Raw genomic sequence first — 27,500 nt, 5'->3', positions numbered from 1 at the left:
CACTTTGTTTTATTTACTTTTTCATTTATTATTTAGTGCTGCAAATTGTTTGGGCTAACTTACTAGTAAATTGCCGTGTGCCTGCGTGACGTCACAAAGTCCTGCATATACTAGGAATGTAAACAAGGTTTAAGTTTTATAAATTCGTAGACATTTTTTTTAATTACACATTTGTATATTTAAAAGGAAGAGTTTATATATAAAGAAGGTTTTGGGAGCAGTTCAACATTTGAAAGATGTTAGAGAAAGTTTGACAACTGTCATGCCCTTTTTTGTGATACACACCAAATTTCCCATAATCCTCACATCCTGACTTTCAGTGGCTTTCAATGTCTTACACACTCACTGACACACACTGCTGGGGTTTGATTGCATGCATATTTTGTGGCATGCAAAGTGCAGCTGTTCTGTGTGTGTGTGTGTGTGTGTGTGTGAGAGAGATCCGAACAACACATAGCTGGACGCTGTGAAATTGTGAGTGGGTCAGGATGGACATGAAGCGGATACATGGTGGCCGAGGACTCACGGACGGGCCAGACGGCGCAGGTCTGAGAGCCGTAATCCAACCAGATTATGAAGAGCACTGCTCCACGTGACGCTCTCTGACAGTCTGATGCACGTACACACACACACACACACACTTTCACTGTACCATCCTCTATGGAATTGGGGTGATGTGCATATGTTGGCCCACATGACATACAGGTATCACCCAAATAGTGTCAAACTCCAGTCATATAGTCTGGGATTGTGCATTCGTTCTCTGTCATTTAAGGATGCATCTGTTGTGAAAAAGTGGTGTTCATTTATTTTTTCTTGTTTTTTCGGAATTTCAAGATCATTTCATGATCCAGAGCAGTTTAATTCGTTAGTTGAATTTTAATTTATGCAAAACATTGTCCGTGTCTGAATATGCATTCATCCCTACTCTTTAGTGTGCGTGAGAAAACAATCTGCAATGTTTATTTTTTATTCAGTCGATTATGAACTGAAGTTGCATTCAACGCAGCGACAAAAAAGTGCAAGCAACTTTGGTAACTCTTTATTTTAATTTAAAGTACACGTTGTTACTATAGTAATGACTATAAATTGTGCTTGATTACATGCAACTAACCCTAATCCTAACCATATAGTAAGTATATGTAGTTAATTATTATTATTCAGTACTGAAATGTTTAATTACACTGTAACACAAACACCTTAAAATAAAGTGTAAACCTATTTTTTTTTACATGTACACAAAAAAAGTTGGTTGTCGCTTGCACTTTTTGTCTGTCCCTTCCTTTCAAAATCAAACCAAACTGAATTGGCATAAAAATGCATTTCTTAAATTAACTTTGCAGATTGTTTTCTCAAGGATAGGAACAAAATATAATTATTAGGTCAACATTTTTCTACATTGATTTTGACTGATTAAAAGTAAAAAAAAAGTGTACTGTTGTCAAACATGTTTCCTGAAATCTTGCAACCGATTGCACAGGATTTCCTATCGATATCGGCCGATATATGATCATTTTTAATGTTATCGGCCCGATAAGAAAATTTGGCCGATATGTTAAAGCCGAAAAATAATGTATTATTTCCTTCAGCTGACACTTCAGATGCGCACTGTTCAACATGATTGCTTGAAATATGATTAAAATCACTTCAAAAAAGGAAAATAGAGTGAAGTGCAACATGTGTAGCTCAAGACTTTCATATCGGCTACATAAAACCATAATGAGAGGATCATTATAATTGTGTGCTTGGGACATGGCTTCAATGATAAGACTTTTGTTTTCGTAATCAGGCTCCAAAAATTATATAAAAATTTGGTTTTCGATTTATTGGCCGTTATCGGCGTTCAAATATAAAGAATTATTGTTATTAAATGTTAATATCTGTGCATCCCTATAATAGCTATGATGCTTATTCTTGCTCACATGAGGAATAGAGACAATGTAAGTCTCTAATTTTTCTGTACCGTACACTTTGACGCTGGCCTAATTCAACCTCTACTTAACATAGTTTCTCTCTCTCTCTCTCTCTCTCTGTGTGTAAAGCATGTAGACGTTAAGCCGATGAGATAACAGCCCTGAATGTGTACATCTATCCAGACATGTCTCATTAATACATGCATGTTTGTGATAGTATTTGCTGCTACATCCCTCTGAGCAAATACGCAATGTTGTCATCCCTGGTGCAGGATCCATTTACAGAGCACTTCCAGGTGTTTAGTTCTGTTCAGGAGCGGCTCACTGAGTGAGATTCACTTTAAACACGGTTGTAAAGTGTCATGAGAGCCTGTGCGACGGGTCGGGTTCAGGTTATCCCACAGATGCCGTCGGAAACTGGGTTGTCTTTATATTCGGTCGTCCTGAGTTCGCTGTGTTTCCTGCGCCGCTGTCACTGTCAGTTTAGAGACACGTCCTTGCACATGATCGCCGGATCTTCAGTCATTAATTTTGCATCTTCTGCCATTAGGAAATGGCCACATGAAGGTACCTTGAGGGCATGAGAGGAAAAAATGACCGTGCCACACCGAACTTTACAAAGAAAAGTAGATAGATCGATTGAGACAGAGTTATGCACTGCCAACTGACCAAGTCGTCATCAGAGGTCTGAGCTGAAATGAATGATTTGGGCTCAGTGTTTTGAAGGAGAGAGAGAGAGAAAGAGAGAGAGAGGTTTCTCTCTGCTTGAGTATCGCTCTGCCTCGGGGTTCAGGAGCCACACCAGCGAACAGATCAATCCTGACTATTAAAGTTCATCCGAAGCCGTGCTGCACTTTTTGACCCTGAGCCGAATGCAGCTTCACTTAGGAATCAAACCAAACTGAATTTACATAAAAATTAAATATAAACTGTGCAGATTGTTTTCTCAAGGATAGGAAGAAAGTTGCTCAGGTTAAAATTAGGTTAGATTTTTTTCCCACAATATATATTCTTTCTTTTTCATTGTAATATAAATATATTAGATTTATTATATAATTGTGATTTCCAATCATAAAATCTGTTGGAAATTTCTATGGCGAATAATGTAGTGTAAGCTGGATTTTCATTGTCTCTTTCTGAGTGCAGTTTCTATAAAATTATTTTTAAGAAACTTCAAGTTTAAGTAAATTAAAATAGTTACTAGAAAAGTACATTGGTCAGACATTGTGGGAACTAGTGTTAGTATTATTTTTTATATACTATTACAATATGCAGCTTTTATTTTTAGATTTTCAGTTTTCATTTGAAGTTTTTATCATTTTGTTAGGTGCTTTTACCATTTTTATTCTATTTAGGTTTAATTTTTTTAATTTCAGTTTTAGGTTTGGTAATATAGTACTTCCACTTATTTTTTTTTCAGTTAACGAAGTTTATTCTAAAATTTTATTTTATTTTATTTCAGCTTTTTTTAATAGAGCATGTCTTGATTAGAGACTATTTAAATATGCAGTGATCCTATCAACTTAAACATAAAAAAAGTTTCTTTCTTTATTCACTTTTTTGGCACTAAGTAAAAACTCCAAATATGGCCATATTTAAAACATTTTTTTTAATTTTGGGAACTTTCCCCTTATTCTTTTGCGTTTGAACAAAAGTGAGTGGTCAAAATGATAATGCTTTTTCCTTTGATTTCCTTTTTCCCGCTGAAAAGCGGAGCAGCTGGAATATGCAGAGGACAGATGGAAGTTTCCACCTCGATTATCTTCAGCTAAAAATATCCGCTCAAAAATTAAACGACCATTGGGACTGCTAGCAAAGTGCCTGAGAGAGAGAGAGAGAGAGAGAGAGACGGTATAGGACGCCTGCCATCCTTGGGTTTGGAGATGAGGAATGAATAAATGATACGAGATTTTTGAGCGAGATGGAGGGTCACCTTCAACAGACGTGAGGTCAGCGGTGGGATAAAGGTCTAACCACGACACACACATCTCACTAGAGTCCAGCTAAAACACCTCTGGCTAGTTCAGGGCTTCTCAACCGGTGGCTCGTGACCTAAAAAAGATTGTGGATTGCATAAGAAATAGAACGCAATGATCTGTTTTTATAACACAATGATTAAGATTTGTGAGTTTACTATGGCTGTAAATGAACTGGCTTTCGAGTGGAGTAGCTCTCTCTGGAGATGATAACACACTTCTCCTTTGAGTCGCGTCTTTTAAAGAAAACTGTTCTTTCAGGAACTGGGCCGATCAGAGACTCAGATATTCAGTGATTCCAGAGCACTTTATTCTTTTTCCTCTTCTTCTTCCTTTGTAGTTTTAGGCCTATATCTCCAAGAGCTGGTCCTCCAGTTGTACAACCTGGTTTAGAGATTCGAGTCTATTTCAAGTCAAAATTTTTGGGAAAAGCGCTCTTCCACTTCTAATAAGGGCTACAAAATTGGGTTTTCCTGGTGATGCGATAAAATAAGCATTTTTGGTTCCCCTAAGAGCCTTTCAATTAGGTTTTGTGCACTGGGTATTTATAGGAACTAGCCACCAAAAATGGTGAAAAAAAAAGATTGTGGATAGCAAAAGAAATAGGATGCAATGATCTGTTTTTATAACACAATGATTAAGATTTGTGAGTTTACTATGGCTGTAAATGAACTGGCTTTCGAGTGGAGTAGCTCTCTCTGGAGATGATAACACACTTCTCCTTTGAGTCGTGAAGTCACACTTCTTCCTTTGTACTGTTATATCTCCTCCAGGTGTACAACCTGGTCTCAGACTAAAATGTTAGAGTCGACAGAGATTCAAGTCTGTTTCAAGTCAAAGTTCTTGTGGAAAACTCTTCTACTTCTAATAAGGGTTACAAAAATGGGTTTTGTTTTCGTAGTGATGCGATAAGAAGCATTTTTGGTTTCCCAAAGAGCCTTTCAGTTGGGGTTTTTTCACTAGGTAACCCACTTCTAGCCAAAATAACCTTGAATATGGTTAGGCTACATGTCGTTTTTGCCAAAATAACTTTCTAGATATATGTAAGCAAAGTAAACAGTGATTACTAGGTGTTTCATTTCTTTGACCTGCTCTATGCTATTTTACCCACTTATAGTCAAAACTGATTCATTGTAGTTTTTGGCCAGGTAACGCATGAGATGGTTGATATCCCATCATGTTACCAATGTCAATAATATCTACAAGATATCAGTGTCATGATATGGTCATGGTCAATCTGTAGTCACGATTTAGCTATTAAACGACTATTAGACGTCTTTTAATTGCAAAATTGCTTGCTGGGTAGTTATAGGAACTATCCACCAAAAATGGTCCTGCTTTGGCATTTTGGATCCTTTTATTTTTAAGAGCAAACATCTGATAATAGTGAAGCAGTGTTTGTTCTCAGAGACGAATTTCCGAGACGTCTTTTGGAGACATCTGTCTGTGACATCACTCAGCTTATGGAATTCCTGTAATTCTAGAGGATTAAGAATGTTCGACGTTGGAAGCTTTATTTAAATATTTGAAACACTGACAACGTGACAGTGCAATTTTTTTTTAGAACGATGTCTTGTATACCCAGTTTTAATATGCAGAGACAAAATAATAATCCATTTGTAGGTTGAATCCACTAGATGTTATGATGAGGTGGAAGCAAGGAGGAAGCAGGATCCAATTGCAGCACACTTTATTTAATAAACTCAAACTACATAAAGACTCTGGCAAGGGCACAAGACTCAGGAACAGAACCACCAACATCAAGGTACAACAACAACAAGAACTCACAAAGACTGGACTGAAACACAGGGCTTAAATACAAGGCCAAACAAGCTAAACAAGATAACAAGGGGGCGTGGTATACATGAACACAAACGAGGAGCGGGAAAACTGAACAGGACTGAACCAAAAGCACAAAGACCGGGGGAACACAGACAGACATTACAACATAGCCCCCCCTCTATGGGCGGCTCCCGACGCCCATCAAAACTAGAGACATAGTTTGGGAGGGTGGTGGAGCGGAGGCGGTACCGGGGGAGGGATGGCGGGCCAGGTCCGTGCAGGGAACGGGACCGGGGTCTTGCGATGGCGGACCTGGGCCATGGAACATGGGCGGAGCTGGACGAACAGACTGCCAGGGCGGAGCAGGCTGTGGGCGTGTCCACGACGGAGCAGGCTGAGGGCGAGGCCACGGCGGAGCAGGCTGAGGGCGTGACCAGGGCGGAGCAGGCTGTGGACCCTCGGGCATCCAGGGCGAAGCTGTCGGACCCTCGGGCGTCCAGGGCGGAGCTGTCGGACCCTCGGGCGTCCAGGGCGGAGCTGTCGGACCCTCGGGCGTCCAACGCGGAGCTGTCGGACCCTCGGGCGTCCAACGCGGAGCTGTCGGACCCTCGGGCGTCCAGGGCGGAGCTGTCGGACCCTCGGGCGTCCAGGGCGGAGCTGTCGGACCCTCGGGCGTCCACGGCGGTGAAGACCCCTCGGGCGGCCACGGCGGTGAAGACCCCTCGGGCGGCCACGGCGGTGAAGACCCTTCGGGCGGCCACGGCGGTGAAGACCCTTCGGGCGGCCACGGCGGTGAAGACCCTTCGGGCGGCCACGGCGGTGAAGACCCTTCGGGCGGCCGTGCTGGAGAGGACCCTTCGGGTGGCCATGGTGGTGGCCTACTGCCCCCCCCCAAAAAATTCTTGGGGGTAGCTACGGGGTCGTAGCCTGGAGAAGGCACCGGCTCAGGAGAAAAAGGCAGAACCAGCGGTGAAGAGGGCTTTAGGCTGGGCAGGACCAGCGGTGAAGGAAACTCTGGGCTGAACAGGACTGGCGCAGGATCAGCGGGCTCTGGTGCAGGATCAGCGGGCTCTGGCGCAGGATCAGCGGGCTCTGGCGCAGGATCAGCGGGCTCTGGCGCAGGATCAGCGGGCTCTGGCGCAGGATCAGCGGGCTCTGGCGCAGGATCAGCGGGCTCTGGCGCAGGATCAGCGGGCTCTGGCGCAGGATCAGCGGGCTCTGGCGCAGGATCAGCGGGCTCTGGCGCAGGATCAGCGGGCTCTGGCGCAGGATCAGCGGGCTCTGGCGCAGGATCAGCGGGCTCTGGCGCAGGATCAGCGGGCTCTGGCGCAGGATCAGCGGGCTCTGGCGCAGGATCAGCGGGCTCTGGCGCAGGATCAGCGGGCTCTGGCGCAGGATCAGCGGGCTCTGGCGCAGGATCAGCGGACACCGGCTCAAGTGTGTGCGTAGCCCACACACACCACATGGCTGTGGCCATAATGGCCAGTGTTGCGGTCATTGAGGGCTCAGGCGGCGCATGCGTGGCGTGATCAGTCTCTGACTGGGAAGACGTGACGAGAACAGTCTCTGGCTGGACGGTCTCTGGCTGGACGGTCTCTGGCTGGACGGTCTCTGGCTGGACGGTCTCTGGCTGGACGGTCTCTGGCTGGACGGTCTCTGGCTGGACGGTCTCTGGCTGGACGGTCTCTGGCTGGACGGTCTCTGGCTGGTCGGTCTCTGGCTGGTCGGTCTCTGGCTGGTCGGTCTCTGGCTGGTCGGTCTCTGGCTGGTCGGTCTCTGGCTGGACGTGGATAGGCTCCAGGGATACTGTGAACTGGCAGGGTGCTTCATCAGCCAAGCCCACCGTAGATGCCGAACCCCCCAAGTAAAGGGCCAGGTCAATATATCCCTCTAGGGTCCAACCGGTATAATCATCCGGCATCAGTTGCGCGATATCCGCATCCAGCCCGCTCCAGAACAGGTCCATGAGCTCAAAGTCATTAAGCGATCCCAGATGGCAGCAGTTCAAAAAGTCCCTCACATACTTCTCGATCAGCTGGCCATCCTGAAACATAGAGGCTAGAAACCTTCTTAGTACCTGGTTGTGGACAACTGCTGGATCCATAGTTTGGTGAGTTCTTCTGTTATGATGAGGTGGAAGCAAGGAGGAAGCAGGATCCAATTGCAGCACACTTTATTTAATAAACTCAAACTACATAAAGACTCTGGCAAGGGCACAAGACTCAGGAACAGAACCACCAACATCAAGGTACAACAACAACAAGAACTCACAAAGACTGGACTGAAACACAGGGCTTAAATACAAGGCCAAACAAGCTAAACAAGATAACAAGGGGGCGTGGTATACATGAACACAAACGAGGAGCGGGAAAACTGAACAGGACTGAACCAAAAGCACAAAGACCGGGGGAACACAGACAGACATTACAACACTAGACGTGACTGAAATTAAACATTGTTCTGTGTGTTTGAGGACACAGCTGCATTTGCCTTTTGGGACCCGATTATCTGTTTGACTGACCATTGGAAGACTAGGGAAGAGATTGGGAAAAATGTTTGAAAACAATTACAATTTTTGCAATACTGTTTCAGGGCCTGAATTTCGTTTTGGAAAATAGGGGGGAAATCCCCCTTTAGGTCATTCTTATGGGGGGGGGGTTTTAATTTGAGGGGGGAGTTTTTTTTAGACAATTTTTAAAAAATACGTTTAGCTAAATGTTTGCTCACTCATTGTATTCGTGTTTTTACAATGGGGTCATTTTTTTTAGTTTACACAACAAAAGGAAGCTTGATTTCAATCTTTTGAATTAAATTGAAAAAAGTAGCACAAATAAATACATGAAATAAAGAGAAAAGTTTAGGTCTAACACTAGTATTCAGAAATGCTAGAAACGGAAAAAAGCAATCAAATGTAAAATAACACGGAATAGTCTTTTAGTCCTGTATAATTTGAATACATAGGCTATTAATCCTGATTCCTTACAATTAATGCTATCTTTTGTTGTTTTATATACAATAATGACAGACACATTTTAGGCTACTCTCACTTTAAGAGCTAGTGCACGGATCCACGTTCACATGTTGCGTGTAAAGTGCAGTCCGCGTCACTTTCTCCTCTTTTAAAAAGGGCTCCCTGTTGCTAGGCAATCATGAGCCACGTTCTCCATGAAGACGAAGACGTTTCAGCAAAGGATGAACGCGCAAAAGACGCAACGTGAACGGCCCATACTGTTTTCAATATAGTGTCACATGCATTTTCTTTTTGTATTATTTTTTTAAGACATAACCGATTGTGTTTGAGAGGATACTCCCCAAGACTGGAATTTAGACAATGATTTGTGTGCTTTTGACCGCTAAAGCGCTATAATTCAAGAAAAATAACTCAGTTTTGTTACTCACGAGCTGTTTGTTAAAATCGCTTGAATGTTTAAATAGGTAAGACTTAAAATGACGCACAAATTATAAACAATAGTGACGACGCAATGGCCCGATTGTGCAAGTGACATTTCCATCAAATGTCCCGACTCCTGAAACGTGAGAGTCTAGAGTCGCCGTCTGCAGCTGCAGCGCGATTGGCTCGCCTTGTGTAACCTATTTTAAGAGACAGAGAAGACGCGGCATTGGCAGAATCACTCACGCTGTTTGTGAAATTGCGTCTCGCAGAAAGTTTTAAAATGACTGATTTGATCTTATAATCTGTTAGGTTAAATCTACTCATAGGCCTACATGCTAGATTGAATGAATGTTTGCGGGAATTTCCCTCATTATAAACGTAAGACCTGCGGGAATGATTAAAATGATGCGCAATACCCGCAATCCCGCACCGAAATTCGAGCCCTGTGTTTTGTAAGGGTTGTAACTATACCCTCATGTCACGATTCGAAACATATCACGATAGTGAACTCACGATACAATATTATTGCAATACTTTCAAGTAGTGCTGCACGATTAATCACATCGCAATCACGATGTCAAGCCTATGCGATTATATAACACAAAATGCTGCGATTTTATGAAATAAATAAATGCATGTGTGGAGATGACAACCCATTCTCTCTGAAAGCGGTTTGCACATTTTTTACACCGCTAATAAAAATAAGAGCAGTCAGTTTCAGTTTAGGCAGTGGCATGTGTGGCGCGTGAACTGGTGGCCAGAAATAATAATACTAGGGCTGTCACTTTTGTGAAAAAATCCTGTTCGATTTTTGAGACATAATGTGTTAATTGAATCGATTGTAAAATCGATTTTTCCATGTCTAAAGACGTTTCCATTTTCAACACCAAATATTGGCAAATCCACGGACAACTAACAGGCATTAGGACGAACGTAAAGAGGGCGCCTGAGACGCGCACAAGTCAGCAATATTTCTGATGATTTATTGGCGTGAAGTTTTTTGCACAATGACAAACAGGAGTGCAACATTCAAGGATTGAAATTAACACCTGCCAAATTTGGATAAAAATGAATTTTTGCGGGTAACGGTGTCAAATCACGAGCCAATTTGGCTGTTTCTATGTTTACTCACTTTGCTGGGGAAGTTCGTGTAAGCCAAATCTGCGTGGATTTAGCGCAAATACGCAACTTGTGAGTCCTCATGATATATTAAATACAGTGTATTGCGCAGAATCTGCGCATTTCTGGCTTGCTTGAAAACACACGTCACTAAGCAACAAATAACGGCGCGCTTGTTCACTTGCACTGAAGTAATAGCGAATATTAAAAAGCATTTGGTTAACAGAAAAGACATTGTTATTTTCCAACATCCTACATGTTCTGTGTACTGTATTGATCTGTCTACCTAAAACACATTTTTGGTTAAAAAAAAAAAGGCAGTTAAAATCGATTCCCTATTTTCGTTTTCGAAACTTGTGTTGGTTGGTCCGATCGATTGTGCAATCGATTTTCGAACGTAAAGTGACAGCCTTAAATAATACCTGTGTTATATGGTGATATTCTGGCTATAAGATAACCGACGCTGAGCAGAGAGATCAGGGCTGCCATCTCTCACTCATTCAGTGTGAGACTCACGCAATCGACACATTTCACACGCTCTCACGACACACATTTATTTCCTAACGCAAAGAAAATTGCGTGGATTCCATGGATTCTGTCAACTTTATTACGAAACTCAAACAATAGCGTTTTGGCGCATGTAAATGTGATGTGATCGTGGTCGTGAACCGAACATCTCTTACTCTTTACTGGTTAATAGTAAATAAACACGAATGAACAATAGGTGTGTTGAAAGATACAGTACAACTTACAGGAATGTTTATGCCTCATACATAATTGTCACAGTCCTCGTCTGCACCCGTCTGCCTTCGTCTTCACTACACTTCCCAGAATCCCTCGTGTCTCCACACCTGAACTCACTCCCTCATTACCCACCTGTTCATCGTCATCATCTTTGTCACCTGTCCTCACTTCGTTAGTGTTCATTTGTATCTGTATTTAGTCTCCTTCTGTTCAGTTAGTCTTTGTCGGTTCTCGTCAATGTCATGCGTCTATGTTAATGTCATTGATCGTCTATGTTATGTAGCATCAAGGTTACTTTGTTCAGTTATGTTTAGTGTGTGTGTTATCCTGCCTGTATGTACCTTTGAGTCTTCTTCAATCTACACCACACCGTGACAATAATATCGATCAATCAGTGTTTTTCAATCAGTGATCGATCAGTGTTCACGTAAATGTGACGTGATCGTGGTCGTGAACCGAACATCTCTTACTCTTTACTAGTTAATAGTAAATAAACACGAATGAACAATAGGTGTGTTGAAAGATACAGTACAACTTACAGAAATGTTTATGCCTCATACATAACATCGATCAATCAGTGTTTTTTAACCGTGGACAGAGGTCAATAACCGCTGGAGAACAATTGGCTATGTCACATAACGTTACATTACCTCAGGAAAGCCATTTGATAACACATTAGTTGGCTAGACAAAATATATATAGAGAGCAGTATTTTGCTAAATATGTGCACTATATTAAATATTTATTAAAATGTTACTTATATCATTAAAATATTGCTAGGTTGTTATTATAGGCTAGGAAAAATTATATTTAAGTTGTTATTTTTAACCTTGAATAATAATACCAGCTGACAGGGCTCTCTGTATGTTTACAGCATTAGGTGAGATTTCTTTTTTTGAGAAAAATTAACATATATCTATTGTACCTAATATTTATCCAAATGAATCGATATTTAATCAAGATCAGAATCACATCACAAGATCAAGCAATAATAAAAACAGTAGCCTACCAGTCGTTGTACCATGTAAACATCGTAGCATATTGTCACTAAACTTAAAAAAATTCTGTTTAGTTACCAAATGTTTTGACAATCACAATGCCTGGGCAGAATGTACAACATATCTTATTTTCACGAGCATACAAATGTTCTTATTTATTGTTCTATTTATTTTATACTGTTGTACTATTGAGACAATAACAAGTTTGCAGTAATGCAAAGAAGTCATTATTTAATTTTGTTTATTTTAATTGAGAAATACACATTTCAGCATTATCACTAATCTTTATGTGCATTTTCCTTGAGAATTAAGCAAGTTGACTCATGAAACCATTATTATTATATCGCAAATGCATTATTGACCTCAATAATCGCAATATGACATTTTCCCCAAATCCTGCAACCCTACTTTCAAGTCTCTCTGTGGTCATTAAAAATCCCAGGATGTCCTTCGAAAAAGAGCAGGGGTTTAACCCAGGCATCCTGGCCAAATGTGCCCATTGGCCTCAGTCCATCATGGCCTCCTAATCACCCCCATATACTGATTGGCTTCATCACTGTCTCCTCTCCACCAGTAAGCTGGTGTGTGTGTGTGTGTGTGTGTGTGTGTTCTGGCGCACTATGGCTGCTGCACATTGGTGTTGGTTTAGGAGATTCCCCCTTCCATGTAAAGCGCTTTGAGTACCCAGAAAAACCGCTATATAAATGTAACAAAACATTTATTATTTTATTATTTAAGACATATGATGAAAGGTTAAGAGGTTACAAAAAAATTTACTGTTTATTAAAATGCTAAATTTGGTGTTACATTGTGTGTGTAAATGAATAGGCTCGGACTTGGTGCTGGAAACCCAATGAACCGGACAATAGAGACTCCAGAATAACAATATTCATGATTCTGAAGCGGAAAATAAAGAATTATTTTAGATGAATATACTTGCTGTCACTGACTAAATACATTTAAAATAATGTAGGTCACTTTTACTGGTACCATCAGACGTTTAACACCAAAAATATTCCCCCATTGCATTATTATACATTATATTCAACATTAGTTTAATGTGGTACTGACACTAAAACTCTGTAAACTTCATTTTTTTCTCACACAGTAATTTTCATTTTGGGTGAACTATACACAATACTTGAACTATACACAATACTTATTGTCACTATCCCACGAAACATATTGATGCATTTTTGTATTGCGATATATACTGTTACACACCTACTCTTTTGGTGATGATGTAAGCAGTGTTAGTTTTAAGATCTGTTAACATTGCATTTCATTCCATTTTAGGTTTGATTTAAGCAAGTCAAAATATTCTGTGTGCAAGAAAACACACACACACTCCAGATATTGTTTGTAGTCACGAGTGATTCTGTGGATGTGATCGCAGAGGCTGATATAAATCAATAGGTCAGAGGTGTGTGTTAGTAATAGTGTGTGTGCTGTAATGCTGCAAGCACCACAGTCCAGTAATTCAGGTCCTTCCTATCTCGTTTCTCATTTTCTCGTTTGCAGCCGTCATTAATGTCCAATTTTTTCTCTGTGTTTTTGTTATATTGGATATTGCTTCAATGCAAGAGCAAAAAAAAAAAAAAATCCTTCTTTAGAGGATTTGCAGTAAAACAAAATTCACCTTTGGATAAAAGTCAACAAGATTTTCCCATGCAAAAATCTCCACAATTTTAAGGATTTATACATGCATGCAAACTGTTCTGATATTTAAATATGGCTATGATTCATGTGATTTCTGCAAATCGGTGAATATGCATTTTAATTTAGCCCGTCTGCCATTTTTGTTCAGGCCAATTATATAATTGTTTATTAGGCTCAAATGTGAAGTTTATAATTTTTTTTAAACTGTTTTTTTTTATTTATCAAAACTGAACTGTAAAGTTGTTACTTTATTCTATGTTACCAAAAACATGTAGTTCTATCATCAGAATTTTCTGAAACAATATCCACTACTGATACCAAGAATTTTTTTTAAACAAAATGCCTCGGTTGTGTTGTTTTTGTGAATGTATCATGTAAATTCACAGAACAATTCAATGCACTTAGAAAAATAGTTCAATGTGGTTCTAAATAGAACTCTAGGGCAGGGCTCGAATTTCGGTGCGGGATTGCGGGTATTGCGCATCATTTTAATCATTCCCGCAGGTCTTGCGTTTATAATGCGGGAAATTCCCGCAAACATTCATTCAATCTAGCATGTAGGCCTATGAGTAAATTTAACCTAACAGATAATAAGATCAAATCAGTCATTTTAAAACATTCTGCGAGACGCAATTTCCCAAACAGCGTGAGTGATTCTGCCAATGCCGCGTCTTCTCTGTCTCTTAAAATAGGTTACACAAGGCAAGCCAATCGCGCTGCAGCTGCAGGCGGCGACTCTAGACTCTCGCGTTTCAGGAGTCGGGACATTTGATGGAAATGTCACTTGCACAATCAGGCCATTGCATCGTCACTATTGTTTATAATTTGTGCGTCTTTTTAAGTCTTACCTATTTAAACATTCAAGCGATTTTAACAAACAGCTCGTGAGTAACAAAACTGAGTTATTTTTCTTGAATTATAGCGCTTTAGTGGTCGAAAGCACACAAATCATTGTCTAAATTCCAGTCTTGGGGAGTATCCTCTCAAACACAATCGGTTATGTCTTAAAAAATAATACAAAAAGAAAATGCATGTGACACTATAATGAAAACAGTATGGGCCGTTCACGTTACGTCTTTTGCGCGTTCATCCTTTGCTGAAACGTCTTCGTCTTCATGGAGAACGTGGCTCATGATTGCCTAGCAACAGGGAGCCCTTTTTAAAAGAGGAGAAAGTGGCGCGGACTGCGCTTTACACGCAACATGTGAACGTGGATCCGTGCACTAGCTCTTAAAGTGAGAGTAGCCTAAAATGTGTCTGTCATTATTGTATATAAAACAACAAAAGATAGCATTAATTGTAAGGAATCAGGATTAATAGCCTATGTATTCAAATTATACAGGACTAAAAGACTATTCCGTGTTATTTTACATTTGATTGCTTTTTTCCGTTTCTAGCATTTCTGAATACTAGTGTTAGACCTAAACTTTTCTCTTTATTTCATGTATTTATTTGTGCTACTTTTTTCAATTTAATTCAAAAGATTGAAATCAAGCTTCCTTTTGTTGTGTAAACTAAAAAAAATTACCCCATTGTAAAAACACGAATACAATGAGTGAGCAAACATTTAGCTAAACGTATTTTTTAAAAATTGTCTAAAAAAAACTCCCCCCTCAAATTAAAAAATCCCCCCCATAAGAATGACCTAAAGGGGGATTTCCCCCCTATTTTCCAAAACGAAATTCAAGCCCTGCTCTAGGGTTCTGACTCAATTTTTAAAGAACTCTTTATACCAAAAAGGTTCTATATAAGGAGAAATGTCTTAAACAATTGCTTACTTTCATGTTTCATGTGTTATTTAAAAGTTTTCTAGTGATAGGGCGTGTTTACAAGCTGTTTAATTAAGTTAATTAAAATTGAATTAAATAAAAAATGAATTAAAACTAAATGAATTAATGAAAACTAAATCAGTAAAACGATCCCATAATTGAAGGTTCTATATATGAGGCGCTGGACGGAACCCTTGAAGATTCCATATAGAACCTTTTCTTCGAAGATTGTAGCTTCTTAAATAAATATTCAATCCAATTCAAGTCACTAAAGCTCATGTTTCAATTCTTCACTGTCAGTGTTTCCTTGAGCTTTAAAATAACAGCAGATGTACGGCGACGCTTGAGCAAAGAACAGGGTCATTTTCTGCCCATCTTGTCTTGCTTTAGTATTTACACCTTCTCTCTTTATCACAGGGAATCAATATCTGACCACAGAGCACACTTGCTGTGGGCAGTTAACATGAACACTGTGTTACAGTCTAGATCTAATCAATAGCAGTTACTGATTTAAATAGATCGTTAGTGCAGGTGGACGTGTGTCTGTTCAGTTGTTTTGTTGAGGCTCTGGAGAAGAATGGTCTTTTCTTTTCTGGGCTTGAGCTTTTACAGAAGCTTTTCTTGCAACCCTCTTTGGCAAATGGCAATAGAATCGCCATTGGCTAGTAATTTTTTTTTTCGGTTACTCACCAGACTAAGATACTATTTCATAACCTATATATATATATATATATATATATATATATATATAATTCCACCAAATCAGCTTATCTTTGTAAAATGGCACAGCATTTTAAATATCTAAATGTACTCTCTTAAAATTAGTCAATCAAGCATTATATTATGATAATCAAGCATTATTTAATGATATAACTTTAGTAATTAGAACTAAAACTTGATAATCATGCATGAATATTTGCATATTTGTCATTTTAACTGAACTTAGGACTGGTGGTGGTGCTTAAGATATTGTTGGTCCTTCAGTGTTTCTGTAAAAAAATAAATTAAAAAAAAGTAATTCATAATAGTAATTATTATTAAAAGATAATAATTTTACTACTAATTCTACTACTAATACTGACAATATACAACACATGAGCTGCTGGGTTCATGAATATTGATCACGTTGTCAGCGTTCGCTCAAACTGATTTGCTGAAATTAAAACAGGGATGAGTGCCTTCCAATGAGATTGCCGTTCACGTATAAGCTCCGCCCACTACCGGAGAAACCGGGATATGGAAGCTGAATAATTCCAGATGAACTCTGAACGTTTTTTGACAGGAAAATGCAAACAAGAATATCATTTATGTAGCGCGTCGATTTTGCGTGGTATGTCAGACTCTCTCTCTCTCTCGCTTTGCGTGTGTGTGAGAAATGCGACGGCGAGTCGTGCGCCTTCACACCAGAGTAAAATGTACTAGTGAGTAAAATCTGAGAATTTATTAGCCAATGGCTAATGATAGACATTATTTAGTCGCCCAGAGTGAAATTTACTCACATATGCGAGTGATTTACTTGCATTTGTAGAGGGTTGTCTTGGAAGAATCATATAAGATGTTTGAGTTCATAACGAAATCTCTGACTTTTGATTGCAGATTTTGGTATATTGGCAAAGTGAGCAGAGTTTGAGAGGCATTGTTAGGATCTCTTTAGGGAAACATGAGATTACCAAGGTTATTATTTCAGTAGAAGCATTTTAAGAGACCATTTTTCTATTCCACTGCACTAATTTTGTTTTAGTGTTCTTCTAAACACACACTTGAGACAAAAATCTTCTGTATGCGATTTCGAACGCAGCCATTTAGTTCCTGAATGAATCAATGTATTTAAACAAATCGGTTGAATGAATGATTCACTGACTCACAAGTATTGATAGTCACTTGTTTCATTCCTGAATCATTTGGTGTATTTGAACAAATCGTTATAATGTATGATTTATTGACTCACTCTTAATGATTGTCACTTGTTTCGTTCCTGAATGAATCAGTGTGTTTGAACGAATTGGTTGAATGAATGATTCACTGACTCACTTGTTTTGTTCCTGAATGAATCAGTGTATTAGAATGAAGCATTCGTGTAATTCAGAGACAGTAGCTTATCTCATTCCTTAATGAATTAGCATTTTTGAATGAATCATTTGAATGCATGAATCAATGATTCACTCATAAAGACAGTTGCCTATCTCATTCTTTAATGAATTAGCATTTTTGAATGAATCATTTGGATGCATGAATCAATGAATCACTCATAAAGACAGTGGTTTATCTCATTCCTTATTGAATTAGGATTTTTGAATGAATCATTTGGATACTTGAATCAATGAATCACTCATAAAGACAGTGGCTTATCTAATTCCTTAATGAATTAGCATTTTTGAATGAATCATTCAATGAATGCATGAATCAATTAATCACTCATAAAGACTTGTCACCACTTACAACAATGTAATCTGCAGAAAGAGTCACTGAAAAAAAAAAAACATCACTAATTTACTGACCTACCAACTAACTGTTGTTAGTAAATATCTTTTATGAATATTTTCTTTCAGTTTTTACATCATATGAGTTTTCTTCTATTGTTCTTCTAAACAAACATGCTTGAGAGAAAAGTCTACCGTACACCTGTTTGTGTGTTCGGGTGGAGTCAGAACATCTCTGAACATCTGCAGGTCGAATAACCTCTCGATTTATGCAGAGAAAGATTCATACCTCTCATTTCTCTCCACCATATGGAAATCTTGAACAGCAGAAGCTCATCTGTCCTGTCAAATCTGTCGCTCCCTCTTCAGTCTGTTCATTCTGTCACAGGAAGAACGGATGCTGGGTATGCGGGAACCGGATGGCTCATTTCTTTCTGAAGACGTTTTGAAATTGCAGCTGAGGCTTTATGTCTGGTTGATTGAATATCTTAAATTAATTTCAACTCGAAAGAGAAGGAATAGCCGGAGTGATTTTGCTTATAGTCACCAGTATGACTGGTTTATTTTATAAGTCTAGTAGTTAACTTATAATATTAATTGAGATTTCTTGCATAAAAAATAGGCAGTAATTAAACTGACGGAAGATTCGTTATCCTTATAAAAGTGTGAATGGGTTGAATGAATAAATCAATGACTCACTCATAATGAATGATTCAATGACTCATTTGTTGTGATAGTCGGTTGTTTTCTTCATGAATTAAACAGTGTCTTAGAATGAATTCTTTGAGTGATTCAATGACTCACTCATGATGATTGTTACTTATTTAGTTCCTGAACAAATCAGTGTGTGTAAGCAAATTGGTTGAACGAATGATTCACTGACTCACTCGTAATGATAGTCACTTGTTTCATTCCTGAATCATTCAGTGTATTTGATAGGGATGAGACGGTATGTAAATTTCATATCACGATTATAGTGACCAAAATTATCGTGATTATCAATATTATCACGGTTTTGTTATAACGTGATTAAAGTGTTCAAAAAGAACTGATGCTCACACTGAAAACATTTCAACAAGTTTTATATTTAAAAATCAACAAACAGCAAATAAAACAAGCAGCTCTATGCACATTTTAAATATTATCATCTCTTAAATGTCACTCATAATCGACTTGATTATGAACTTGTTCATTCGTCTTTGGCTCAAAGCCACTTGACGCAAAGTTTTCTTCGCGGAAGCTTCACGTTTATTTTAAGTGAGTGAGATAAAATATTTCAACTCAAAACAACATTTTGTGCCCAATTATTTCCCAGACGTAGTTTTGGTATTGAGGTGAAAGTTAACTTGCCTTGCGACGCGGCAGATTTAAAGTGTTTTTCCCTCAATTGCAGCGGCTTTTTTTGTGCATGTTCTGCAGACAGAGTGTCCATCCTCGATTAAGTGTCCCTCAGGACTTTTGTAAAAGCCAAAATATGACCACACCTCAGATTTGGTCCTCTTAAAAGGCTGAAAATCTCCCGAGCACGGGCACCGCCTTCCGCCATTCCTTCTCGAATAAAAAAACCCCAACATTGCGTTGCATTAGGCTTTTGCTGGCTGGACAGGATTTATGTTATTAAAATCGCAATAATCAAACACGGTTTTAATGATAATTAAATTTTAAATGATAATACTAACCGTCAGTACATTTTATCGTGGTTTATAGTGAAACCGGTAATCGTCCCATCCCTAGTATTTGAACAAATCGTTAGAATGAATGATTCATTGACTCACTTATAATGATAGTCGTTCCTGAATGAATCAACGTGTTTGAACGAATTGGTTGAATGAATGATTCACTGACTCGTTCCTGATTGAATCAGTGTGTTAGAATGAAGCATTCGAGTGATCCATCGTTCCTTAATGAATTAGCATGTTTGAATTAATCATTTGAATGCATGAATCACTAATAAAAACGGTCACTTGTCACCACTTACAAACTATGTAACCTGCAGAAAGAGTCACTAAAAAACATCACTGATTCACTGACCCACTTACTAACTGTTGTTAGTAAATATCATCTATAATTTCTTTCAGTTTTTACATCATATGACTCATTTAAACAGAAAAAATTTAACTTTTTCGTCAATATAAACTATTAGATATGTTTATTGCAAGTAAAACTTTAAATACAGTAAAAGCACAGGAAAGGTCTGGAATGATGTGTGTGTGTGTGTGTTTGTGTTGTAGGTCATTTGTCTTCATGTGTTCGGGAACCCATCTGTAGGACGTGGCACATCTCAAACCAACCATTTTACCAGATAATTCTCTCATGTTTCTGCCTCTGAATCGCATACATTAACGAAAAGCGTCTCACGAGGGCCGTTTGAAATAAAACGCACAACACCTCTTTGTCACGTTGACATTCCAGCTCCACAATTGAACCAAAATTGACCCGTACGAGCAGAGATCATTAAGAAGATAATGAAAGGACTAATGACACACACACACACACAGACACACACACACACACACAGACAGAGAGCAGATATTACTGTGTGACCCATTAGTGTGATCCTGCACAGAAAGGCTTTTTTAAGTAGATTCAGGCTATTGGAGAGGCTTTAGTGGACACGTGTGTGTGTGTGTGTGTGTAAGATAAGGATAATAGTTTGTCAAACATGGAAATGCTCCTCTGTGCATTCGGGCCAAATCTTCCGCTAAAACAGGCTCAGCTGAGCAGATTAGTGGGCAATGATTTTATAGATTATAGATAATTTCTGGATTTGATATATATCAGAGAGCACTCACATTGATCTACCGCTTTCTCTCAGTCTCTATTCATCCGTCTTTATATCATCCTGTTCTCTCTTCCTATAGACTTTTATGTCTATGTACATTGAACTAGTAATCACTAAATCTAACTATGTACTAATAATGACTATATTTATCTGCACAGTACACTATACTCTAGCATTCAAAAGTTTGGGGTTGGGAACATTTTTAAATGTTTTTGAAAGAAGTCTCTTCTGCTCACCAAGCCTGCATTTATTTGATTAAAAATACAGTAAAATCTGTAATATTGTGAAGTATATTTACAAGTTAAAATAGCTTTGTTCTATTTGAATACATTGTAAAGTGTAATTTATTCCCGGGATCGAAGCTGAATTTTCAGCATAATTACTCCAGTCTTCAGTGTCACATGATCCTTCAGAAGTATATATATATATAATATACATCACTAAAGCTGTATGATGCTGTTAGTGACAGATCTTTATCTTCATTTGTATTCCTCAGACTGTCCATCATACATAATTAATGCTGTTGTTTTCTCGTCGGTCATCAGACTATAAACATCATTGACAAACTGTTCTCATTTTCTACAGACAAACCCAACTCATCATTAATGTGAAGTATAGCGGATCTCAGTTACACTTTATTTTAAGGTGTCATTGTTACAGTGTAATTATATTGAGTAATATTAATTAACTACATGTACTTACTATAGGGTTAGGGTAGGATTAGGATTTGGTTGAGGGTTAGTTGCATGTAATTATGCATAATTTACTGTTATTACTATGGTAAGTACATGCAACATATGTAACAAGGACACTGTGAAATAAAGTGTTACCCAGATCTCTTTGCACTGATTGCACAGGTTCTCCTGTGACTCTTTACACGATTCTTGCTGTCAAGAAGTTGAACTCTTCTGAACTTCAGCGCGTGTTTCTCTCTACGGTAAAAACGAACAGTGATGGATGTATTTTTATACTCTTTCTATTCCCAGCTCACATCCGTCTAGGAATAGCTGGATATTTCCTCGTTTTCACAGCTCCCTTGACTCAACAGTTTTTTCCCTCACTTTCTCACGTTCTTTTAAATGTGATTTGCACACTTGCTAAGAACAAACGCACATGTAAATGTCTCCCTTCGACTGATTCATGCATGTATTAGTCCATTAATGAGCGAGTCTCTTCAACACGCCGGTTAAACAATTAAGTACAACGTCGAACATCGTCAGCCGTTCCCTGAGCTCTGACTTCAAGACATTTACAGCACACGACCGGAGCGTGAAACCTGATATTACCGTCTCTAAATACGACTCGGAGAAAAGTGTGATAAAAGCCCGACTCCCCTTCAAATGATTACACGGCCTCACTCGATGAAAATGAGCTCAATTATAATTAATCCTGATTTAAATACTGCTGCAGGAATTAATTATACATTAGCATAAGGCTGAGTTCTTTGATAGTCTGTGTGTGTAGCGTACAGAGAAAGACTGGAGATAAGCTAATATTAAATCTCAGTGTTGCACCTGATATGGACGTGCAGAAGTGGATTCGATCTTTCTGTGTTCTTGTGAAATGAAGATTTTCTGTTGAGATAATGTTTTTTTTTTTAGGTCCAAACATGCGTTGTTTTCACTCCAGACAACAATCGCAAATTGTTTGTTGTTTAAGCTCTTGTTTGTTTGTTGTCTTTACTAATCGATTACTCTTACAAAGTATACTTCATTTAGTATATTTTTAAGTATACTTTATGTAGTATGTACTAATATCAATTTTCTAGTAGTATACTAGAGTAAATATATATATATATATATAGAAGTATACTGTTTCAATACTATGGACTGAATTGGCCCACTTTTTAGTGTATAAAAGTATACTTTTAAGTGTACTTTATGTGTACGTTTTCCGTTTTTACTGCAACTATACAAGTGAACTTATAGTGATAGTTTACGAGTTACTTGTAGCACATTTTTTAGTTTATGAAAGCACACTTTGAATTATATTATCTTAGTAATCTACTAGTAAAACGAGACGTTTTCTTGAATTTAACTTAATATCATACTTATAGTCGGGCTGTGAATCTTTGGGTAGGCAGCGAATCGATTCGATTCACGATCCATAGGTTTTCGATTCGATTCAAGAATGATTTTTGCAAATTCAGAAAGATTCGATTCACATTAAAATTCGATGCGATTCGAATAATTCGATTCGATTCTTATTTTTTTATATGCATTCATAGGATTATTTAAATGCTTCCCCCAATGGGTCTTAGTCAGGGTGTGAATTATACAGCTGCCTTCGGGGGTCAGAGTGGGAACAAAAAAAAATTAACGACATTTTGTCTATTGTTAACGTTAGTTCATGTTAGTTTTTAATTAATCTATTATTATAAAAAATATTTCCAAAGCCTATAAATTAGCATTTGTAAAAATGTAAACCAAGATTTAAAAAGGCTTTAAAAGTATAGTTAGTTCATCATGCTAACTATTTTGTAGGAACACAACCTTAAAGTGTTCCTGGTACATTAAACATCCTTCCATTGTGAGACTAAAAATACCATGAACTTTCCCAACTAAACCTTAACTAACGTTTCCTCATGGAATAGCTACTCTTTGTTCTCTTTATCCGACTGAACATTTTCCTTGTGGTTCTGAAAGAAAACGCGCCGGGTGTCTACTTGTGCTATAGTAACGATTACGAATGCAACTTTAATGCGCATCTGATTGATGGATAAACCAAGCGCTCTTATTTCAGTGTAATTAATGTTGTAGTTATTTCATCAGTTCAGTTCAACGACATTAAGTTACATTTCATTCATCATTCATGATTAATCGGAAGCGTGTGCATTTTAGACACCTATTATACGTTTTCTCTTTCCATGTAATAAATGCGCACCCTTGAATAAGTGGGGTTTTACTTTAACTGCTCAGGACGGGTATGACCCATTTCCGTAAAACTTCAGTGTCTTATCTTAAAGAAAATAACGGTGACGTTTCCACGCAACGAGCGCGTTGTTTCATAGCAGTGCCCGCGCAATGATATGGCAGCTTTATCAATGGCTTGCTTTCTCGATAGAGAGCTGTCATCTGCTCATGTGAACACCAATGGCTGTCCTGAGGAGAGCTCAAACATGAACTGCTCAAAAATCTGTAGATGAGAGCTTTATGGGACCGAGCGCGAGCGAAATCCAGTGAAAGATGGTAAGAGTGCAGCGAGTATGTGAGAGCTGTGAGGACGCAAAATGACGCCGCACAACGCCTCAATTCGCGCATGTAGTAATTAATGTTTATAAGTTTTAAAGCACTGAATCGATATAGAATCGCAAATTATTCGATTCTTAGCGTTTTAAATCGAATATTGACCGAAATAAACGATTCACGATTCAAAATACATGTTTCAAGATCGATGCATATGCATCGTCAGGATTTGTAATCGACGAATGAATCGTTACACCCCTAACTTATAGTATACTATTTATACTGTATATTTTTTCTGCACTTTAAGTATACTATAAATATATTTTCTAGGTTTTAATTTTTATTCTTAAAAAATACCTTTAACTGTACTTTAAGTAGATTTGAAGTAAATTCCAGTGGACTACACAACAATTCAGATACTCAGAATTAGGAACATATCTATTTTCTTTACAAATCAATATTTAAAAACAATGTAAGTTTGTAAATCTATGTGGAAAAAAGTATTTAATAGGCTACTCAATCAAAAGAGTAAACACAACTACAAAGTATCCTTATAATACTTAATTATACTTTTAAGTTTATCTTGATGAAAAGATTGAGACAATTATAGGCGAAATACACTATAATATATAGTGTATATCTGACACTTGTTGTCAGTATAAGTCAAGTATACTTAAGTCTAATTTTAATTATATTTCTAAGAAGTACATAAAAAGTAGACAAAGTAGTTTTTAGTTTAAAAGAAGTATACTAATGGCACACTTGAGTAAACTTGTTTTTTGTTAGGGCAAACACACCATTTCCACCTGCTGGACCATAAAGGAGTGTAAAAATCCCACAGATGCACATTAGAGGCCTGCGAAAACCGTAACTTAAACTTTTTTCCCCAGTTTTGGCCCGGTTTTATCTTTTTCAGTTTATTCATTATTCATTATCTCCCTTTGCTTTTACTTGGAATATTCAATTTTATCTGAATTACGTTCATTTTCATTTCATATTTATCCGCTGCTGCATTAAATGTTAAAGTGATCACATTAAATCGTGTTGCATTAAAAACTCAACGCCAGAAAGTGTGTATAAGGGCTGAGAATGAAACAGGAAGTGATGTCATGCAGCTCATCTTGTTTCCTGCTGAGTCCCCATTTGTCACGAGAAGCGTGTTCATGTTTTTCTGATGGATTCATGCCCGTTTCTGTGTTTTTCTCACATCATTGATTTAGACGCAGGTGTGCTTCCATTAGACGAGCATCAGCTGATTGTCATTGTGGTGAAAAATCCTGCATCATGCGAACAGAGGTTGTTTTCTTCAAGATTCAAGTTTTAAAAAGGCATATTGTCTCATGGTTTTATGTTTTGACTTTTTTTTAAATGGTTTATCAAAAGAGTTAAGTTTTGATTGATTGATTGATTGATTGATTGATTGGTTGGTTGATATGTCACTGTTTTCCAGCTGTATTTATACCGTTTTATCATTGCTTTTGTTGGTAGGTTTAGTAACTTGTCATTTTGTGACATTTTCTACTCAAAATGACACATTAATACTCAAAAACAATCTATCGAATGTTACCGTCATTGTGTATTGTGTACCAATTATTGAGGTCTCTGTGTTCGGGTGCTATGTTACTTCTATTATATAGATACTGTACGGAATATAATATCTATTGTATTATTTATTTACTTAGATGTTTCTAAGTAAATGATACACTTTAAAAGTGCGGTTTAATTTAGTGTTATCTTGTTTGAGAAATAAGTTAATTTTGTTAAATTTACTTAACTTAGTTAAGTAGATGTTACTTAATTCTATATGTGAAATTTAAAATAATGAAGTTATATTTACTTAATTACTTTGTTAAGTGTCAATTGAATGCCAAATGAATGTTAAGTTCATAGTAAGTAGACTTTACTTGATAATAACAGGTTAGTTGTACAGAGCAGTTGCAGTAAAATTGACTTAAAATGTGTTGGTAACACTTTACAATAAGGTTTGTTAGTCAACATTAGTTAATGTATTTACTAACATGAACTAACCATGAGCAATACATCTGTTACTGTATTCATTAATCTTTGTTAATGTTAGCTAATAAAATCCAGCTATTCATTGTTTGTTCATGTTAGTTCACAGTGCATTAACTTATGTTAACAACCTTTGATTTAAAAAAAACCCTCGTATTTAGTAAATGTTAAAATGAATATTAACTAAGATTAGTAAATGCTGTAGAAGTATTGTTCATTCTTAGTTCATGTTCACTAAGGTAGTTAATTAATGAACCTTATTGTAAAGTGTTACCAATGTGTTTGTGCAAACTGTTACAATGATTTTATCAGGTAAATCCTTCTTCTTCTTCGTCTTTGTTTATTTATATACCACTGCTAAATGCAACCGAGGTTGCCCAAAGTGCTTTACATTAAAATAAGAAAGAATAAAAGATAAAATATAAAACATACATAGTAACAAATCTCAGACCACATTGAGATTACCTGTTATAAGCGGTCAATGATAAATGCGCCTACAAGTTATACAAAAAATCCTACAAGTAATTTTTTTCAGTGAAGGAGTAAGTTGTGCTTAACGCAGTAAAGGGTTGTTTTTAACTTCCTCGAGTGGCTGGTGAGAGCTGTCCTGAAACTGCCCGCTGTAAATACTGTGTCTTTCTCCTCGTACCCTCATCCATGCCAGGCCTCCTGTCCTGGAGCCGTTTCCCTGGCGATCGAGGGCCGTCTCTGTGGTTATGTGTCCCAGCGCAGCCTCTGGAGCCAGACACGGCTTGTGTGCTTTGTTCCAGTTTATTAGCATGTGAATGCATCGTTGCAGAAGAGTTTCCCAGGAACAACAGGCTCCCTGTTCCAGCGGCCCTCAGAAACTCTTCATGACGCGCTGGCCGCTGCCTTTAGGGCCCGTTTGTCATGTGCTTTTTTTTATTTGTATTTTTTATTGCGATTTTAGGCATTACAGGGATTATTCAAAACAAATTAATAGAACGAACAAAGGGAGGAAGGACTTCACAAGTCAAACATAAAAGTGAATCCCTTTGTCATGTGCTTTTAGATTTGGCTGGTTTAGTGATCATGCAATGCTCGGAGGAACATTTTTATTGCTCTTTTATAGATCTTGTTAGACTTTATTCAAAATCATTGAATTTTTATTACCTTTCGATTTTTTTGAGATATGATTCAGTTTGTATAACGATTTGGAGCACAGTTATTTCTCAAAGTTCGCTCTTTCATATCTCTGGATATTTCCTACATACACTTCCATGAAGTATCAGCTTTGTTTCATGTGTCTTCCCCTAAAATGTATTGAATATTAATGTGGATAGTTTATCTCATGAAAAAATTGAGGACTTTGGAGCACAGTTTGAGACATTGTCTTCTGAAAATCTAAAGGAAAGATAAGATTACTAGGTTGATTTTCTCAGGAGAAAAATATGAGATGCAGGAGATTTTTAATTTGCTCCATTTTATCCCATTGCTGTCTAAATATATGGAGTATTAATGTGGATAACAGCTCAGATCATTTGGTTATTATTTTATGAGAAACGTTTGAGTTGATATTGAGATCTCTGGCTTTAGAGCACAGTTTGAGATATTGTTGATCATGTGAGATTATTTCGCTTGAGAAAAATCTGAGATGTTTTTGCGTTTGATCTCATTGCTGTCTGAGAGAACCAATTGAGAAATATTAAATATTAAAGTTTGAAATTTAGCGTTTTTATTGATAAACGATCACTGGGAGTCTATAGGCCTTTTAATGTTTTCTTC

At 37.9% G+C, this 27,500-nt stretch overlaps 1 protein-coding gene across 1 annotated transcript in view; it reads left to right on the top strand.

Annotated features, from left to right (window-relative positions):
* igsf11 (immunoglobulin superfamily member 11) overlaps window positions 1–27,500 on the top strand; it is a 141,700-nt gene that overhangs the window by 576 nt on the left and 113,624 nt on the right. The window lies entirely within an intron of this gene.

This window comes from Siphateles boraxobius, unplaced genomic scaffold, assembly GCF_051911475.1.
Source record: "Siphateles boraxobius isolate OS27281-9 unplaced genomic scaffold, OSU_SipBor_1 6, whole genome shotgun sequence".
Lineage (NCBI taxonomy): Eukaryota > Metazoa > Chordata > Actinopteri > Cypriniformes > Leuciscidae > Siphateles > Siphateles boraxobius.
Note: the sequence above shows the minus strand (reverse complement) of the source record. Positions and strands in the feature narration are given on the sequence as shown.